The sequence below is a fragment of the Tupaia chinensis genome, unplaced genomic scaffold, assembly GCF_000334495.1.
Source record: "Tupaia chinensis unplaced genomic scaffold, TupChi_1.0 Scaffold000578_2, whole genome shotgun sequence".
NCBI lineage: Eukaryota > Metazoa > Chordata > Mammalia > Scandentia > Tupaiidae > Tupaia > Tupaia belangeri.
Window position 1 is genome coordinate 6,398,658 of NW_006160094.1, and position 6,341 is coordinate 6,404,998.

A 6,341-nucleotide genomic window follows, 5' to 3' on the forward strand; every position below is an offset into this window, starting at 1 on the left:
TCTCTCTCTCTCCTCTCTCTCTCTCTCTCTCTCTCGCTCGGTCACTCTGGTGAGCACACACTCTCTATGGCAGAAACCTAAAAAAAAAAAAAAAAAAAAACCGGAAGCGACGCCACAGAGATGGGTAGGTGGCTCCCAGGTTCACTGTTCAGACAGAGGAAGCCACCGAGAGGTGTGGCCTAGGATGCTTTTGCAGGTAACCTGGAGGAGGGCTGGGAGGGGCTAAGCAGAGCTGGTGGAGCCAGAGCACTGCCCAGCTTTGTTCAGCGTTCTGGGCATAAATCCATCAGCTTCCGCATTATGACATCCAGGCCTTCTGTTCTAAGAAAGGGATCCGAGAGACACCCGATGGTGAGTTGAGCGGGCAGTGTTCTCAACTTCACAGCAACCACCTACACATACCATCTGTGGGGATCAGAGTGGACTCCCTGAATTGTGGTCCAATACTCCAGTCACAAAACCAGAAAGGATGGATGTTCTGCTCACCAAGTTACAAATGGCCCACTTCCTCCTTTATGTGAATATGTTTATACACACAACTAAGAATAGTCCCAGATTGCTCTCTAGGTCTCAGGACACCTTAAAATACTTCCTAAATCAGAGTTAAATTTATAACTCAGCTTCAAGTCACACGATTTTGGCCTCTTTTTGGTGATATTAAATGTTGCCAATTTAGGAGAGGATATTATCAGAATATTACAAGAGTGTGAAAAATTTAAGTTTGATGCTAGAGTCCGGAACATTTCAATACAATTCAACTGTGCAAATATTCACCGGAGCATCCACAGGAGCCTTTCCTACTGTCCTGCTCTAGGTTTAGGGCACAGTACAGTCCCTGCTCACAACCAGACATACAGACAAACAAGTTTCCACGTTAAGATTAACAATAGAATTTCCCTAAAGTTAGCTGATGACGGAATGGTTATCTTTTACCGGGAGTCGCTGAGATGAGAAAGGGAAGCTCGATGTTGAGCTCAGTTTTCAATAACCAGCAAGAATTCACCTAATTTACAAGAAGATTTTTTGTGATGGAAAGCATAGCACCTGCAAGGGACTCTACATAAAATAATTTGTAAGATTTTTTTAAAAGTAGTTAAGTTGTGCCACACAGTTGTGGCAGATGACGTGGGACAAAAATGTGTGCTAATGACAGTTTACAAAATCTAGTATGTTTTTAATTGTAGCATTGTTAAAATAGTTATTTCTACAGAATGAATCAGGATTTAAATGGAAATGCAAAATCTTTAATCAATGGTAGGATTTCCCAAAAGAATTCAGAAACCTATTTTAATCAAAGGAACTTGCTAGAAGCAATTGCCTGTGACAGCAGTAGGTCAGGGGTGGAGTGTAGAATGCCTGGGCTATGCATGAGGAGAAGCGGGCTGGCCGGACCTGGGTGTTACGAATCCCAGCCTTCCCAACATCTTGCATATTAGCTGTGGGATCTGCCCAACTCTCTCAGCTTCCTTATTCAATTTCTATCTGTACAATGTGGCGATGGAACTTGTGCTGACACACACACATCGCAAGGTTATTGTGAAGGTCAAATTGAATATGCATGTGAAGTTATAAGTTCTAAGTTTACTATATTCTTATTCCACACATAAATGGATTGTAGCCCTAACAAAGACGAGCCTGATAAAAAGTTAGCTTGAGAGTTAATCTCCTTACTTTTAACCCTGTGCTCCCCTTTCATTCAAGCAACAGCTGAATCTCCTACTTATACTTAGGCCACTACCCACTCAGGGCAGGGCACAAAGGCAGCGTTTCTATTCCTGGGCATGGCAGACACGCTCCCCGCAGAAACCAACCGGGATCCGAGAGTCTATATGCCTGATGTATGTGGTTTCAAAAGCTCAACATATTTGCGAAGAACTGGGGTAAGAGAAAGAATGTTCTTCCCAACATAATTCTGTTTGTATGTTTGAGGCAAGCCAAACAAAAACCACTTAACCATAGTCAGTTGCCTTTACTTTTTCAGACTTATGGTATCTTGTATTCTGTTAATATTTTAAAATCTTGATTCCTCTAGTCCATGTGCTTTGTGGTATTCAAAGTCTTTACTGATATGTCTGAGAGTTTTTCTTTCTTCCTTTTGCTTCTTTTCTTTTTCTCTTTCGTTTACTTTCTGTCTTTTTAATAGTTAGCTAAAGGGCATGTGCACTCACCAAAGACAGAGAGAGAGAGAAATTGCTGGGTGGGGGGGGATGGTCATGCCATAATCTTTTCTCTTCCAGCCCCCTCTTAGGATGTTGGACACACACACACACACACACACACACACACACACACGCACACACGGTGTATGTTTCATGATGCTGGGTGCAGGGCTGGAACCCCACAGTTGGTCATGTGGGATCTGCTACACTACCTGAAAGCTTCTTGATAGTGTCTGTTGGTCCTGGCCTGATTCTAACAGCATTTGACCTTTTCTCTCTCTCCAGACCAACTTAGGTTTTCTTTAGGTCGGTTCTCTCTGACAAGGACAGCCATCCCACTTTCACCCACACCATGGTCCCAAGCACCATTAGTTCAAGGCTGTTATGTGAAGGGGACAGGAAAATTACAGCCCACCCAGAGTAGCTCAATATACACTCACATACGTACATATCTACATGTGTGCATGCATACCACTACCCTGAAGTTTCTCATTTACTCCCAGCAGGAAGTGTTTCTCCAACCCCATTCTAAACACATATTCTTGGAACTTCTCATTAGACCCTTCTTACAATTTTGTCTCTACATCTGAGTCTTCCATGTCCCATCTTGCAATCCAGTAGTGTTAACTTCATTTTCCTCTTAGTTTATCACTATACTCACCCTGGGTTCCACCATTGTTTGAAGCTTTAGACCTTCTAAAAGAGGCAGCTTGAGGAACCAAGACTGCTTTGTCAAGGCTACCACGTTATGCCAGAGAACCTAGCTCCTTATCCATAAAGACCGTCAAGATATTTTTCTAAATGACATAATCTTCTACCTTAGACCATTTATATTACCAAATGTTTCATTTTTATTGTATATGTAATATTTTTACTGCAATCAAAATCTGTCAAATCAATCAAAATACAGTTTATTGAAACAAAATAAATTGCATATATATTAAATCATCTATTACATGTTTTAACATATGATTTATTTACTGGCATTTCTACAATACATTATTCACTCAGGAAGAGCCAGCACCTGAGGGAGAAAATACTTATTTTTAGCTATCTAAGTAATTATAATTTTAATCACATAGTCCTTATAGATATTTTTAGACTTAAAATTAAAGATGATTTACCATGAATTTATTCATATTTTCTATTTCTATCTATCTCTAATTATTTCTTCTGTGGTCTCTGATTACTCACTATGAAGCTAAATTTCCATTTGTTCATTCGTGTTTATTTATGGGTCAGGTAGGACAATTGAATACAAATGTACAAGTTTTCTTGGTAACTTACTCTATTGTTAAATGTGTCTTCCTGAAACTCGACATAAACAATTATGTCACTCTTCTTTTTTGTTTGGAAAGGTTTTTGCTATAGGGCGCGTGCACTCGCCAGACAAACAGAGAGACATAGAAACAGAAAGTGAGAAATCACCCCCCAGAGGGGATGGCCACGCTGCAATCCCTTCTCCTCCATTCTCCTCTCGGGATCTTGGGCACGCATGCCCATGCACCCGGTGTGAGTTTTAAGCCACTGGGTCCGGGACGCGAACCATGGTCGACTACGTGGGAGTCCAGCGACATAGCCATTACGCCAACTGCTGGTCACTCACTCTCCTTCATGAGAGGTGGGGACCTCACTATTTTACCTCTTTCTCTAGTCAATAAAAAGAACCACTTATCTTACATATGCACAAAGTACATATCTGCACATACACTATTTTTCAAAAAGCATTTTCCTTAAACGTGGCCTCCAGGGATGTTTTAAAATATAATTGGGAGGATTTGAATGAAAGGAATTTTCTTTTGACCATGCCTTATAGTGTGTGTGCCTCTGGTTTTAGTGGTAAAAATTAAGGGGAATGGTTATTTGTATTTCTTTCTATTCAAGTCTCATTTTCTATACTGGATAAAGGGTTATTTTTTGGCTTTTACATGAATTTAGTTTGCTTTTTATTATAAAATCATAGAATCTCAAAGCCAGAAAGGGTATTAGAAAGTACAGCATAGCAACCAATAGAGAGAGCCCTGTATTTAGCTCAGCGTCTTCTCCGCACTTACTTCTTATGTATCTTAAGCAACTTACATAAATCACTCATTCGGTTTTCTTATTTTTTTAATGGGGAAAATTATGGAGCCTATCTCTGGGATAAGATTGCAGTTAATGTAAGTCATATGTGTGGCCAGCATGAAGCAGTGCCTGAGATGCAGTAGGTTCGTCTGTCTGTCTTTTCCTTTGTGTGTGTGTGTGTGTGTGTGTGTGTGTGTGTCACATGTATATATATGGTTGGTGCCAAAGTAATTCTGATTGTGCATTGTTGAACTTTGCTGTTTGATATTAGATACATTTTTAAATAAATGTGGTTATGTTATACACCATTTTAATGCATCTGTTTTGCTTTTTATGTTGCTAATGATTTATCACTTGCTGCTTTTTCATATATATATTTTAGACTATGAAAATGATGTTAGACAAAAAGCAAATTTGAGCAATTTTTTTTTCTTGAGTTCAAAACGAGACATAAAACAGCTGAGACAGCTCACAACATCCACAACACATTGGCCCAGGAACTGCTAATGAAAGTGCAGTGCAGTGGTGGTCCAAGAAATTTGACAAAGGAGACAAGAACCTTGAGGATGAGGCGCGTAGTGGCCGGCCATCAAAAGTTGACAACGACCAGTTGAGAGCAATCACTGAAGCTGATCTTCCTATAACTACATGAGAAATTGCCAAAGAACTTAACGTCAACATTGTTTTCATTCGGCATTTGAAGCCAAATTGGAAAGATGAAAAAGCTCTATAAGTGGGCGCCTCATGAGCTGACTGAAAATAAAACAAAAATTGTTTTCGAGTGTCTTCTCTTATTCTATGCAGCAATAAATCATTTCTTAATCAGATTGTGACATGCAATGAAAAGTAGATTTTATATGGTGACTGATGATGACGACCAGTTCAGTGAATAGACCAAGAAGAAGCTCCAAAGCACTTCCCAAAGCTAAACTTACATCCTCAAAAAATGTCATGGTCATTGTTTGATGGGGTCTGATCCACTACAGCTTTCTGAATCCCTGGCTCTGTCAGTAAACCTAGACTTTTTCATGAAGGTGCCTTGTGTCCTACTGGTAACTAATAGTAATGATATTTTCACTAAACTTAATATGATATAAATATTTAACAAAAAAATCATAAAAATATAAATATGTAAATATTGACAGTTTCTACATCTTTATTACATTGTTCTAAATGTTAAAAGTAAAATAAGATGGCAGAATAAAATTTCATCTTTTGTGAATACATTGAAGAACTAAGAAATCAAAGAAATATAAAGAAAATAAATTTGGGGGTGAAAATAATCTTTCCAATAGGGTGAGGGGGGCTATGGCCTAGAGCAACTGGTAGAGTTGGTAAGTCTGAGCTCATGTGGAGGAATTTTCCTCATGTTCAGAACAATCACTCATTGGCTGGGAATCTGTAGAATCCCTACAAACAGAATTAATTCTCCCTCCCTACCTACCTACTGGTCTTCCACAACAGCTAGAAATGCAAGTTATGAAAAAAGAAAGCTATCAATTATTTAATGTAATTGTTAAAAAGAACATGTTGAAAGATGTATAACACATGTAAAGATAAAATATATAATGATGCTGATTTTAAAAAGACAGAAGGGTAAATAAAATTATACTATTGTAAGATTATATCACACATAAATCTATAAATTGCTATTTCAAGGTGAATTATAATAAACTAACAATGCATTATATAATCTCTTGAGTGACTACTAGAATTATACCATAAAAATGTATGGCTGAAAGGCCAACAGAAAATAAAATGAAATAATAAAATCTTGATTAATCTAAAAAGATAGAAAAGGCGAACAAAGAACAAGATGGTAAAGCATAAGATTGATAATTCCAACATAATCCATAACTATATTAAATGTAAATGAACTAAATGAGCAAATTAAAGTAAAATGATTAACAGACTAGATTTTAAAGAATATACTGCTTTTAAAGAGACTCAAATCGTGACACACATAGAATGAAAGTTAAATGGTAGAATAAATACCATGCAAACCATAAGAAAATTGCTGTGGCATAAGGGAAATGCAAATTAAAACCACAACGAGACACAGATACCTACCCATTAGAGTGCTAAAATTGGAAAGTGTCGAAAACCATGTGGTGTCAA

At 38.1% G+C, this 6,341-nt stretch overlaps 1 long non-coding RNA gene across 1 annotated transcript; it reads left to right on the top strand.

The window, feature by feature from the left end:
• The first annotated feature begins 334 nt into the window (after positions 1 to 334).
• On the top strand, positions 335 to 4,824 carry LOC102474159 (uncharacterized). The gene is made up of 3 exons (XR_335969.1): positions 335 to 351; positions 1,702 to 1,880; positions 4,661 to 4,824. It is a non-coding gene; the product is annotated as an uncharacterized LOC102474159 (long non-coding RNA).
• Positions 4,825 to 6,341: the final 1,517 nt, after the last annotated feature.